This window comes from Chiloscyllium plagiosum, unplaced genomic scaffold (genome assembly GCF_037043375.1).
Source record: "Chiloscyllium plagiosum isolate Xiang-an unplaced genomic scaffold, Cpla_swu_hap1 HiC_scaffold_2, whole genome shotgun sequence".
In the NCBI taxonomy this organism is placed as follows: domain Eukaryota; kingdom Metazoa; phylum Chordata; class Chondrichthyes; order Orectolobiformes; family Hemiscylliidae; genus Chiloscyllium; species Chiloscyllium plagiosum.
In genome coordinates this window covers 137360253-137373520 of record NW_028270140.1, presented here as the reverse complement: position 1 = coordinate 137373520, position 13268 = coordinate 137360253, and the positions used below count along the sequence as shown (strand labels likewise).

At 42.1% G+C, this 13268-nt stretch overlaps 1 protein-coding gene and 1 long non-coding RNA gene across 2 annotated transcripts in view; one reads left to right on the top strand and one right to left on the bottom strand.

Annotated features, from left to right (window-relative positions):
* Positions 1 to 13268, bottom strand: part of vegfc (vascular endothelial growth factor c) — a 236248-nt gene that overhangs the window by 169313 nt on the left and 53667 nt on the right. The gene's annotated exons all lie outside the window — the stretch shown is intronic.
* Positions 5085 to 13268, top strand: part of LOC148152000 (uncharacterized) — a 60167-nt gene continuing 51983 nt past the window's right edge. The window contains exon 1 of the long non-coding RNA XR_015750975.1: positions 5085 to 5133. This is a non-coding gene — a long non-coding RNA (uncharacterized LOC148152000). The remainder of the gene's footprint in view (positions 5134 to 13268) is intronic.

The window sequence follows — 13268 nt, the reverse complement described above, 5'->3', positions numbered from 1 at the left end:
GGGTGGGGAGTTAAATGGCTCATACAGGCTGACTACAGAAGGCCATTCAGCCCCTCAAGTCTGCTCCACTATTCAATAAGATCATGACACATCTGTCAGTGTTTCAAATTCCACAATCTCCCCATACAATAACCTTTGATTTCCTTTAGAAACATGAATTTACCTACCTTAACCTTAAAAACATTCAATGATTCCCACCTCTACAACCTTCTGAGGTAGAAAGTTCCAAAGTCACACAACATTCTGAGAGAAATTTTAAAAATCTGCATCCGAAAGCAGAGCCCCCAAATTTAAAGCAATCTCACCTATTTCTAGACTGACACACGAGAGGAAACATATTTTTCACGTTTCCACTTTGAAAAGACTGTTCAGGTTCCTATAAACTTATTAACATCTTGGAGATTACCACTGACCAGGAACTGAACTGGATGAGCTATAAAATACTGTGGGTACATGAGCAGATCAAGGGTTAGGAATCACTCCTCACTCTTCTGAACTCCAACAAGTCAAGCCAAATCTGTTTAACCTATCCTCATAAAGCAACCCACTCTTTACAGACACTGATCCTGTAAACCTCCTTTGACCTGCCTCCAAAGCGGCTACATCGTTCCTTACACAAGGAGTCCAACTACATGTAGTATTCAAGATGTAGTCTTACCAATGTCCTGTATAACCGAAGGATACCATCATTATTTTAAGCTCAATTCCTCTCATAATAAAGGATAGCATCCCAGTAGTCTTCTTGATTGTGCGCTATATTAACATGTTGTCATTCAGTTACCTTAACAACTAAACTCTTCTGCATCTTTGAGTTCCAAAGTTATTTAACAAATACATTTTTTTTTATTCTCCCATATTATATTTCCTATATTATACTGCAAAGTGGAGGCAAGTGGAGAGTATTCAATAACGCTCCTGAATTATACCTCGCTGAAGGTGGACTGGCTTTGGGGAGCCAGAAGGTAGGTCACTCTGTCCTGATGATATCAAGCTTCTTGAGTGTTGTTTGAGGCAAGTGGGAAGTATAAAATCATATCCCTGAATTGTACCTCATAGATGTGGACCAGCTTTGAGGAGCCAGGGAGGTGACAATGGTAAGCCCCAGGATGTTGATAGTGGAGGATACAGCAATGGTAATCCCATGAAGGTCAAGGGGTGATTTTTAGAGCTTCACTTGTTGGAGATAATCATTGCTTGGCACTTGTGTGGCACAAATGTCATTTGCCACTTGTCAGCCGAAAATGTGGATATTGTGCAGATCTTGCTGATTTTGGATGTGAACTGTTTCAGTGTTCCTCAGCAAGTTCTTAGCTAATCTTCTATCTGTCCTGATTTGCCATGTCTTGCACCATGAGCTTTTATTCCACAATAACCTTTTATGTGGGATCTTATCAAATGAGTTCCAGAATTCCAAGTACAATACATCTAGATACTGTCCATCTATAGTCTCCCCTTTATCCACAGCACTTGTTAATCCTTTAAAGAACTCCAATAACCTGGTGAAACATAATTTCCTTTTTGTTGTCTTCTCACTATTACTTGATTCTGTCTCAATGTGCAGCTATAATCACTTTAACCATCAATTCTGACACCTTCCAATGACAAACTAACAAGTTTTCTGTTTTTTTCTTTCCCTCTGTTCCTGAATGGAGGGTTTATATTTGCTACTTTCAAGTCCAACTTAACATCTCCTGACTCTAGGGAATTTTGGAAAATTAACCCCAACACATCTATTCACTCACTAGCAACCTCTTTAAACACTCCAGGACGATGTGTCCACATCTCCATCAGTTTGTTTAGTGAAATTATAATCATGGTTCTGGTCGCCCTACAATAGGAAAGATACAGAGGCTTTGGAGAGGGTGCAAAGAAGGTTTACCAGGATGCTGCCTGGACTGGAGGGCTTGCCTTATCAAGAAAGGTTGAATAAGCTTGGACTTTTCTCCCTGGAGAGAAGGAGGAAGAGAGGAGACCTGATCGAGGTGTACAAAGTAATGAGTGGACTAGATAGAGTCAATAGCCAGAGACTTTTCCCCAGGGCAGGATGGACTGGTACGCGAAGTCATAGTTTGGAGATATTAGGAGGAAGGTATAGAGGAGACGTCAGAGGTAGGTTCTTTACGCAGAGAGTTGTGAATGCATGGAATGCTTTGCCAGCTGAGGTGGTGGAGGCTGAGTCATTGGAGACATTTAAGCTACTGCTGGATAGCAGTGAGTTGAGGGGTGCGTAGGTTAGGTTATTATGTTTTACATTAGGATTAAATCTCGGCACAATATCGTGGGCCAAAGGGCCTGTTCTGTGCTGTACTTTTCTATGTTCTATGGAGAGGTTGTAGTAAGTCCCTCCGTCCCTTCTATCTCCTGATTTACAGCTATTTCTAAAATGTTTCTTGTATACTCAACAGTGAGGACAGACTCAAAATGTTCATTCATTTCACCCACCATTTCCTTATTATCTATTGTCAATTCCACATTGTCACTATCTAGGGATGAACATTTATTTACTCTTTTCCTTTTAAAATGTCAACAGAAACTCTTGCTATCAGTTTTTACACTCCTGGCTAGCTTCCTCTCATTCTTTAATATCTTCCTCCTGACAAACCTTTTAATTGTTCTCTGCCTTTCTTTATATTCTGACCAATCATCTAACCTGCCATCCCTAAGACCATAAGAAATAGGCCATTCAGCCCCTCAAGTGTGCTCAATAATTCATTAGGATCATGGTTGACCCGACATTCCTCATGTCCACTTTCCTGCTCTCTCTCCATAACCCTAGATTCCTCTGGTAATCAAGGGTTTATCTATTTCAGCCTTAAATATACTTAAATATATATATTTTTGCCCAATTATATGCTTTTCCCTCAAGTGCGTTGCTTTCTCTAACTTCTTCAGTTAACCACTGATGCTGTGTACTCCTTTTAGATTTTTTCATTATAGTAGGAATATAGTTAGTCTGAGTATCCTGAAATATCCCCTTTAATGTTTGCCATTATGACTCTGTTGATCCACTCCTCAACCTAGAATGTCAGTTCACTTCAGCCTTTTTGCCCACACAATTGCTCTTATTTACGTTGAAACATTTTAGACCCCATCTTCTCCCTTTCAGATTGGATGTAAAATTCAATCATATCGTGGTTGCTGCTACCAAGAGTTCTCTTAACTCTGTGGCAATTAATTAATGCTGTCAGTGCCAACTCAAATATAACCAGCTCTCTGGTCAGGTCCAAACTGCTTTAAGGAATTATCTTAAAAACATTCTTTGACCAACCATGTTCATCACATCTAAGAGGGGGATCTCTATCCCTTTGTATTGCTTTTGAAATAAATTTGAAGGTTTCTAAGTATGAATCTTGTAAAACAGGAACAGGTCCTTAATTGAATTTGGCTTTAAATGCATTCTAAATATTTGTCAAATATTTATCTGTTGGTTTACAAATAAATAGATAGAGAGAGAGAAACAGAGAGAGAGAAAGAGAAAGAAAGGGAGAGTGAGAGACAGAAAGAGAAAGAGTGAGAGAGAAAGAAAAAGCGAGCAAGAGAGAGAGAGAGATGCATAAAGGTAATATCATTGGATGATTTGGAGATGCCAGTGTTAGACTGGGGTGTACAAAGTTAAAAATCACACAACACCAGGTTATAGTCCAACAGGTTTAAATGGAAGCACACTAGCTTTATGTGCTTCCAATTAAACCTTTTGGACTATAACCTGGTGTTGTGCGATTTTTAACATCATTGGATGAGTTATCCCAAGACCCAGGTAAATGCTTTCAGATTTGGTTTCAAATATCCCCATTGCAGCTGTTGGAATTTAAATTCAATTAATTAATCTGGAATTGAAAGCCTGCTTCAATGATTTTGCAAGAGATTGATCAGGATATTGCTTTGGCTGAAGAGGTTTCGTTATGAAGCCAGACTCACCAAGCTGGGGTTGTTTTCCTTGGAGCAGATGAGACTGATAGAGGACATGATTGAGATATATAAAATTGAGGGGCATAGACAGGGTAGACCTGAAGAAATATTTCCCCTCTGTGAAGGATCAATGACCTAGGGACATACATTTAAGGGCAGAAGCTTTAGGGGAGATAAGGGGAAAAGATTTTTCACCCAGAGAGTGCTGCGTAGCTGGACGTCACTGTCTGTAAGCATGGTAGAGGCAGAAACTTCCATCTCAATTGTGATGTCAAGGCAATTGAGATAATAAGATTATGGGTCAAATTTTGGAAAATTGTATTAGAACACTTAGGTTTTGTTTTTGACCAGCACAGACTCAGTGGAGTGAACGGCCTTTTTCAATGCTACAATGTTTTAGCTGTCATTGACTGTTGTGAGGACCCATCGACCATATATCCCTGGTTTGGCCTACCTGTAACTCTAGATGCACAACCATGTGGCTGACCATGTGGCTCTGAAATGGCCCAAAAGCCACTCAGATCAAGGATATTCAGGGATCGGCAACACCATTTCTGGCCGAGTCAGCAATGCTCACACAACCTCAAAAAACACATTCTTCAAAAACTGCTTTACTTTTGAAAGAAAGACAACTTAGAACATTACGTTTTTTTACTGATCAACTCATTTTTTTAAGTAAGGATTTCAGCTGCAATTCTTTTCACATTATAGATGCGTGAAGGACAGCTTATTCCTCAGTCAGTTTAACATAGCCTCCCCCGTGTCAACACTTCAGTTTTGTTCATTAATTGTTCATTAGTGCCTGAATGCAGCCCTTGTTTACTTAACACTATGAAAATTGTCAGCTCGCTGAAACAGGTTATTTTCTATCCTGAGTGAGTGTTTGCTTATTGGCTGTGAGTCTTGTGACCTTGTGAATATGACGTTTTGCTCACATGGAATTGGCTAAGAGTATCTGGTTTTCAAAGTTTATTACATATCATCTTTTTAAAGGATTATTTTTTTTCTCCATACTGCTGACGCCAGGGAACACAATGCTTATTATTGCAAATTTCAAGGCCCTGGAGGAAAGGAAAAGGAGCTGGTTCACCTTTTCAGACTTCTATTTGCAAAACATCGGTACTCAGCAAACGTACCCTCTCAGGGTGGGAAGGACGCATTTGAAGTAAAAGCTGATCATTGCAATTAAGGACGATCATTAAATATTAGAGGGAATCAAAGAAGGTACAGCAACAATTATTACACATTTTATATGTATTTTGAAGGCTCTGCCAGCTACTGTTAAACCAGACATAAAATGAATCAGATTGTAAATTATTTTGGTACACTGGATAAACGTGTTTACATAACATGAAATGACTGCAATTCAATTAAATGATTGCTATAAACATAAGGGGAAAAGAAACCGGAGTGTTGCAGTCAGCCCTTCAGCCTGTTGTAGTGTACAATTCGATTATGGCTGCTCTGTATGGCACGTGCCCTATTTCCGGAATACTTCATTGTCTACACAGCACACGTCTACAAATATCAGTCTTTCAGCTCATGTGGCCTTTGTACTTTGCTGGGAAACGGGCAATGGTGTGCACAGGAAGTTGCCAAATCCCCACTGCACCAGGGGCAAAATCTAATGCCCTCCCCGGAGGTGAGTATGGAGGCAGGGGATATTTAAATTGGACTGGTTGGGTGCGGTGTGGTTTGGAGAGTTTTCCATTCTGGGTTAGGGAGGCTCAAGGACTTTGCAAATGGTGGTGTCCAAATGCATATGCTGCCCTCATACTTCGACGTGATAGAGGCAAATGTCACTTAATACCTTGCCCATTGCCAGCAATGTGGGACTATTGCTGGATCTCCAGTCAATAGGTGAGATTCCTGATGCCATGATTAAATTCTGTTGATTGTGTGAGCAAGTGCTTCAACACTTCCCTTCTGAAATGCATTCCTCTGTCCCATTGCTCTGAGCTCCTCACAGCATAAGAACAGTTTCTTTCTAACCACCTTGTCAACTCCTCACATGTTTGAAAAAAAAATTCCAGTAGATAATCTTTTAATCTTCAACACTCAAAGAAATGTAAATGCGATCTAAAGCTGAACAGTCAACAATATTAAGTATCAGTTGTGACTCAGTTGGTAGCAGAAATGGTCCAGGCATATACTCGGAACTAAATACAAACATCAGAGTACTTCGTAGAGTAACGAAGAGAAGAAGCGAAACATAGAAACTAATTGCAGGGGATTGCTGTTCACCCATTCAAGCCACTCTGTTGTTAGGAGTGTTGCCGAACAAAGAAACCTAGAGTTGCAAGTGCATATTTCCTTTAATGTGGAGCCACAGGTAGACAAGGTGGTGAAGAAGGCATTTGGCACACTTGCCTTCATCAGTCAGAACACAGTAAAGGAGTTGGGACATCATGTTGCAGCTGTAAAGGACATTGGTGAGACCACTTTTAAAATTCGGTATACAACTCTGGTCACCCTTCTGCAGAAAGGATGTTGCTAAACTTAAAAGGGTGCAGAAATGATTTACAAGGATGTTGCTGGGATTGGAGGATATAAGCTTTGGAAGGAGGCTGAATAGGCTGGGGCCGTTTTGCCTGAAGCGTCGGAGGCTGAGGGGTGACCTTACAGAGGTATCTAAATCATGAGGGGCATGGATAGGGCAAATAGCCAAGGTCTTTTTCCTCAGTGAGGGAGTCCAAAACAAGAGGACATATGTTTAAGGTGAGAGGGGAAAGATTTAAAAAGAACCTGAGGGGTACCTTTTTCACGCAGTAGGTGGCGTGTGTATGGGACGAGCTGCCAGAGGAAGTGGTGGAGGAGAGTACAATACAATATTTAAAAGGCATCTGGATGGGTACATGAATAGGAAGCGTTTAGAGAGGTATAGGCCAAACGCTGGCAAATAGGACCAAGTCTGGTTGGAATATCTGATCGGTGTGGACAAATTAGACTGAAGATATGTTTCCATGTGTATGAAGCTATGTACTTATAGACATAGTGTACTTATAGTGTAACCATGTGTACTTATAGACATGCAGATCAAACATTGCAGATCACCCTAGAACTCTGGGGAAGCTAGGGATGTGATTGCTGGGCCTTTTGCTGAGATATTTGTATCATCGATAGTCACAGGTGAGGTGCCGGAAGACTGGACATTGGCTAATGTGGTGTCATTATTTGAGAAAGGTGGTGAAGACAAGCCAGGGAACTATAGACCAGTGAGCCTGACGTCAGTGGCGGACAAGTTGTTGGTGGGAATCTTGAGGGACAGGATGTACATGTATTTGGAAAGGAAAGGACTGATTAGGGATAGTCAACATGGCTTTGTGGGGGGGAAGTCATGTCTCACAAACTTGATTGAGTTAAAAATGGCACAACACCAGGTTATAGTCCAACAGGTTTAATTGGAAGCACTAGCTTTCGGAGCGCCACTCCTTAATCAGGTGGTTGTGGAGGACACAATTGTAAGGCACAGAATTTATAGCAAACATTTTTGCTATAAATTCTGTGTCTTACAATTGTGTCCTCCACAACCACCTGATGAAGGAGTGGCGCTCCGAAAGTTAGTGCTTCCAATTAAACCTGTTGGACTATAACCTGGTGTTGTGTCATTTTTAACTTTGTATACCCCAGTCCAACACCGGCATCTCCAAATCAAACCTTGATTGAGTTTTTTTGAAGAAGTAACAAAGAGGATTGATGAGGGCAGAGCAGTAGTTGTGATCTATATGGACTTTGGTAAAGTTCCCCATGGGAGATTGGTTAGAGAGGTTAGATCTCACGGAATACAGGGAGAACTAGCCATTTGGATACAGAACTGGCTCAAAAGTCAAAGACAGAGGGTGGTAGTGGAGGGTTGGTTTTCAGACTGGAGGCCAGTGACTAGTGGAGTGCCATAAGGATTGGTGCTGGGTCCACTACTTTGTCATTTATATAAATGATTTGGATGCGAGCATAAGGTATACTTAGTAACTTTGCAGATGACACCAAAGTTGGAGGTGTCGTGAACAACGAAGAAGATTACCTCAGATTACAATGGGATCTTGATCAGATGGGCCAATGGGCTGAGAAGTGGTAGATGGAGTTTAATTCAGATAAATGTGAGGTGCTGCATTTTGGGAAAGCAAATTTTAGCAGGACTTATACACTTAATGGTAAGGTCCTAAGGAGTGTTGCTGAACAAAGAGACCTTGGAGTGCAGGTTCATAGCTCCTTGAAAGTGGAGTTGCAGGTAGATAGGATAGTGAAGAAGGCGTTTGGTATGCTTTCCTTTATTGGTCAGAGTACTGAGTACGGGAGTTGGGTGGTAATGTAGCAGCTGTACAGGACATTGGTTAGGCTACTGTTGGAATATTACCTGCAGTTCTGGTCTCCTTTCTATTGGAAAGATGTTGTGAAACTTGAAAGGGTTCAGAAAGGATTTACAAGAGTGTTGCCAGGGTTGGAGGATTTGAGCTACAGAGAGAGGTTGAATAGGCTAGGGCTGTTTTCCTTGGAGCGTCGGAGGCTGAGGGGTGACGTTATAGAGGTTTATAAAATCATGAGGGGCATGGATAGAATATATAGACAAAGTCTTTTCCCTGGGGTAAGGGAGTCCAGAACTAGAGGGCATAGTTTTAGGGTGAGAGGGCAAAGATATAAAAGGGACCTGAGGGGCAACTTTTTCACGCAGAGGGTGGTATGTGTATGGAATGAGCTGACAGAGGAAGTGGTGGAAGCTAGTACAATTGCAACATTTAAAAGGCATCTGGATGGGTATATGAATAGGAAGGTAAAAGTGAGGACTGCAGATGCTGGAAACCAGAGTTTAGATCAGAGTGGTGCTGGAAAAGCACAGCAGGTCAGGCAGCATCTGAGGAGCAGGAAGGGTTTGGAGGCATATGGGCTGGGAGCTGACAAGTGAGACAAGGTTAGGTTGGGATACCTGGTTGGCATGGACAAGTTAGACCGAAGGGTCTGTTTCCGTGCTGTCCATCTCTATAACTCTGTGACTCTAATCCGATTCCCCATTCCTTAATGCCTCTAAAACCTAAAAAAAAACTGTCTCCTTGAATATTTTCAGTAACTTGGTGTCCACAGCTTTCTGTGGTTGAAAATTCTACACATTCGTAATCTTTTGAGTGAAGAAATGTTTCATCTCAGTCCTAAACGATCTACCCTATACATTGAGACAGTGTCCCTCATTTGAGTCTCCCCAGTCAGGGAAAATATCCTGACTGCTCAAATTTAGAGTGCTGCATTGTCAGAGGTACTACTATTTGGATGAGAATCTGTCTTCTTGTCTGTGTTTAAAACATCCCATGACACAGGGGTGTTGTTCATTGTTGGTTTGCCAATATTTATTCCTCAATATTTATTCCTCAATATTTATTCCTCAATCAACTTCACAAAGATAGGATTATGTCGTTATTATCATATTGCTGTTTGGGGCTGTCTGCTCTGCCAAGGTGTGGTTGAAATGCTTTTTGTGTGAAAATAGGAATTACATTTCAAAATCAACTCATTGGCTGCAAAATACTTTGTCATACGCTGTAGTCATGCAATGTACAGTATTCGACTACTGCGTTTTACTAGCTCCTGTGACCGCAGAGTGGTTTTATTCACAGTTCCCAGAACATGTTCACAGTTCTAAGAAAATGGGCTCCAAAGTGCAATGCTACAAAGATTGCCATTCTACATGGACAAAAGCCACACAACTACGGTAGGGCGTAGAACTACAGTAGGGGGTGGATCTGTGTGGGATGCTGTTTGGAGGGTCAGTATGGACTAGATGGGCTGAATAGCCTGCTTCCACACTGCTGGGATTCTGCGAATAATTTCCCTATCATTGATGTAAGGCTCACTGACCTGTAATTTCTCAGATTATCCCTGTTGCCGTTCTTAAACAAGTGAACAACATTGGCTATTCTCCAATCCTTCGGGACTTCTCCAGTGACTAAAGGGAATACAAAGATTTTGGACAAGGCCCAGCAATTTCCTCCCATGCCTCCCTCAGCATTCTGGAACTGATCCCATTAGGTCCTGGCAACTTGTCTACCATAACGCTTTTTAAAACATCAAGCACCTCCTCCTTTTCCGTATTGAACATTTCCCAGAATATCATCATATCCTTCCTGAGACTCACCATGCAACATGTCCTTCTCCTTTGTGAATACTGATGCAAAATATTCCTTAACTTCCTCACCCACTTTCTCCGGCTCCATACATAAACTCCCTCCCTTTGTCCTTGAGTGAACCTACCCTTTCCGTAGCTACCCTCTTGCTCCTTATAAATGCGCAAAACGCCTTTGGAATTTCCTTAATTCTGTTTGCCAAAGACTTTTCATGGTCCCTTTTAGCCCCCCTCATTCCTTGTTTGAGTTATTTCCTCCTATCTTTGTATTCTTCAAGAGCTCTGTCTGCCTTAGTTTCCTAAACTTTAAGTATGCCTCTTTTTGTTTTTTTTTCAGTTTCTCTTGGCATCGAAGGATCCTGAATCATGTCATCCTTATCCTTCATTTTCACAGGAACATGCTGGTCCTGAACTCTAATAGCCGTCCTTTAAAAGATTCCCACATACCAGATATGGATTTAGCCTCAAACAGCAGCCCCCAGTCTACGTTCCCAAGTTCCTGCCTAATGTTGTGGTAGTTAGCCTTCGCCCAATTTAATATTTCCACCTGAGGACTACTCTTATCCTTATCCATAAATAACTTAAAACTTACATAATTATGGTCACAGTTCCCAAAATGCTCCTTTTACTATTACGTCAATCACCTGGCAGGGCTCATTCCACATTTACCCGGTCTAGTGTGGCCCCTTGGAATATTTACACATTGTTTCAAAAATCCATCCAAGGTGCACCTAATAAATGCCACACTGCACCCCCCCCCACCCCCACCCCACTCCTCCTGCCCCCACCTATCGAAGCCCCTGGTACTAAGGGAGTCCCGGTCAATCAAGGGGAAGTTAAAAAGTTAAAATCACCCATCACAACAACCCTATTGTTCTTACATTTTCCATAATCTGTTCACATTTTTGTTCCTCTATCACCCACTGGCTGTTGGGAAGCCTGGAGTGCAATCCCATCCAAGTGATTATACCCTTCCTATTCCTGAGTTCTCCCCAAACCTGGGAACTATAGACCAGTAAGTCTAACTTCTGTGGTGGGTAAGTTACTTGAGAAGATTCTGAGAGATAAGTTATACATACAATTGGAAAGACCGGGTTTGATTAGGAATAGTCAGTAGGGCTTTGAGAGTGGGAGATCGTGCCTCACAAATTTGTTAGAGTTCTTTGATGAAGTGACCAGGAAGGTTGACGAGGGCAGGGCGGTAGATGTAGTCTGTATGGGTTTCAGTAAGACCTTTGATAAGATTCCACATGGTAGGCTGCTCTGGAAAGTTAGATTGCATGGAATCCAGGGACAGCTGGCAAATTGGATACAAAATAAGCTTAATGGTAGGAAACAGAGGGTAATAGTGGAAGAATGCCTGTGAGACTGGAGGCCTGTGATGAGTGCAGTGCCTCAGGGGCTGAGCCCATTACTGTTTGTTATCTATTTCAATGATTTGGAAGAGAATGTACAAGATATGATTAGTAAGTTTGCAGATGACACTAAAATAGGCAGTATCACGGTCAGTGAGGAAGGTTCTCAGAAACTGCAGCAGGACCTCGATCAGTTAGGGAAGTGGGCTGAGAAATAGCAACTGGAGTTTAATATAGTGTAAGGTCTTGCATTTTGGAAAGTCAAATCAAGGTAGGAGTTTCATGGTGAGTGGTGGGGCCTTAAGGTGTGTAGTGGAACAGAGGGACCTTGAAGTTCTCTGGAAGTGGAGTCACAGGTAGACAGGGGAGTGAAGAAGGCTAATGGCACTTTAGCTTTCATCAGTCAGGGCAATGAATATTGAAGTTGGGAAGTTATGTTGCAGTTATACAGGACGGCGCACTTAGAGTATTGTGTTCAGTTTTGGTCACCTTGCTATAGGAAGGATATTATTAAACTGGAAAGAGTGCAGAAGAGGTTTTCAAAGAAGTTGCCTGGACTCAAAGGACTGAGTTATCAGGGAGGTTGGACAAGCGAGGACATTTTACTTAAGAACGTAGGAGACCGAGGGGGGACCTTATAGAGGTGTATAAGATCATAAGAGGCATGGATAGGGTGAATGCACTCAATCTTTTTTCCCAGGGTTGGAGAATCAAGGACTAGAGGGCATCAGTTTAAGGTTAGAGGGGAAAAAATAAAAAGGAACCCGAGGTGAAACCTTTTTACACAGAGGGTGGTACACATATGAAATGAGCTACCAGTGGAAGTGGTTGAGGTGGATACATTAACAACATTTAAAAGGCATTTGGACAAATACATGGATCGAAAAGGTTCAGAAGGATATGGGCCAAGTGTAGGGAAATGGGGTTAATGTGGGTGGACATTTTGGTCGGCATGAACCAGCTTGGGCCGAAGGGCCTGTCTCCGTGCTTACAGGACCCAATGACTCTACATGGCCATGCTGCATGAGGCCTCCAAAGTGTCCTCCCTCAATACAGCTGTGTTATTCTCCCGAATCAGTAATGCAACTCCCCTATCTCTTTTGCAACCCTCTCTATCTCACCTGAAACATTTAAATCACAGAACTTGTCCCCCTCTCAACTCTCTGTGTAATAGCTACAGTCATATGCATTGTTTTAATACTCCTTGTATTAAAACAAATACACCTTAAACCTCTAATCCTGCCATGTTCAGTAATCTTTACATCTCTGTTCTTCCTCTTAGCCTTGCTGGCCTTAGTCTCAGATTCCTCCTTGGTCATTTTACTTCTTGACCTATTGTTCTGGTTCCCGCCCCCCTGCTACACCAGTTTAAACCATCCTAAGTAACACTAGCAAACCTCCCTGCCAGGATATTGATGCCCCTCCAGTTTAGGCTCAAACTGTCCTTCTTGTACATGCCCCACAAACTCCAGTAGACACACTAATAACATGCCTGAAGCCCTCCCACTTCACCAGCTCTTTAACCAAGTATCTTCCCACTCTGAGCCTCATTGGCATGTGGCATAGGACAAAATCCCAAGATACAACCCTAGAGCTACTGCTTTTTGACTTCCTGCCTAATTCCATGAATTCCTTCACAGGATTTCATCTCTCTTACAACCTGTGTTGTTGGCAGCAATATAGACTACAGCTTCTGTTTACTCACTCTCGCCTTTCGGAATATCCTGTGCCCACTCAGAGACCTCCTTGATCTTGGCACCGAGGGGCAAGCCATCATCCTGGAATCTCGCTCACACCCAGAGAAATGCCTATTACTGCCTTGACTATAGAGTGCCCTATCACTACTGCTCACCTACACTTCGATCTTCCCTGCTGCACAACAGTACCAATTATGG